The sequence below is a fragment of the Myotis davidii genome, unplaced genomic scaffold (assembly GCF_000327345.1).
Source record: "Myotis davidii unplaced genomic scaffold, ASM32734v1 scaffold79, whole genome shotgun sequence".
Classification (NCBI taxonomy): Eukaryota; Metazoa; Chordata; class Mammalia; order Chiroptera; family Vespertilionidae; genus Myotis; species Myotis davidii.
In genome coordinates, this window is record NW_006294339.1 from 1150053 (window position 1) to 1150590 (window position 538).

General features: G+C 45.0%; 1 protein-coding gene across 3 annotated transcripts in view; it reads left to right on the forward strand.

Annotated features, from left to right (window-relative positions):
• The window catches only part of ZFYVE9 (zinc finger, FYVE domain containing 9), an 84698-nt gene that overhangs the window by 52154 nt on the left and 32006 nt on the right, over nucleotides 1–538 (forward strand). The gene's annotated exons all lie outside the window — the stretch shown is intronic.

Consider the following 538-nt stretch of genomic DNA (forward strand, 5'->3'; position numbering starts at 1 on the left):
GGTGTTTTCCCTGTATGAGTCTGGGTCCCCAGAGTCTCACCTGGAACTGGACTTCAGAGCAATCGGGAGCTTTTATCTCCCTCCCAAATGAAAAAGACAACAGCGCACCCAGTTGCCAGCCCGTTGCGTGCTCCTTCATACCTCTGCACTTCTGCATCACCGCACCTCCTACCAGTCTCAATGCACTTTTCTCTTTCCTTCTAGTTCAATGGTTCTCAACCTGTGGGTCGCGACCCCTTTGGCGGTCGAACGACCCTTTCACAGGGGTCACCTAAGACCATCCTGCATATCAGATATTTACATTACGGTTCATAACAGTAGCAAAATTACAGTTATGAAGTAGCAACGAAATTAATTTTATGGTTGGGGGTCACCACAACATGAGGAACTGTATTTAAAGGGCCAGCATTAGGAAGGTTGAGAACCACTGCCGGTAAACCCTTTACTCTTTTTACTGAGGTTTAACTTCTTTTTTGTTTTGTTAATCCTCACTCAAGGATATTTATTCCATTGATTTTTAGAGAGTGGAAAGGAGGTA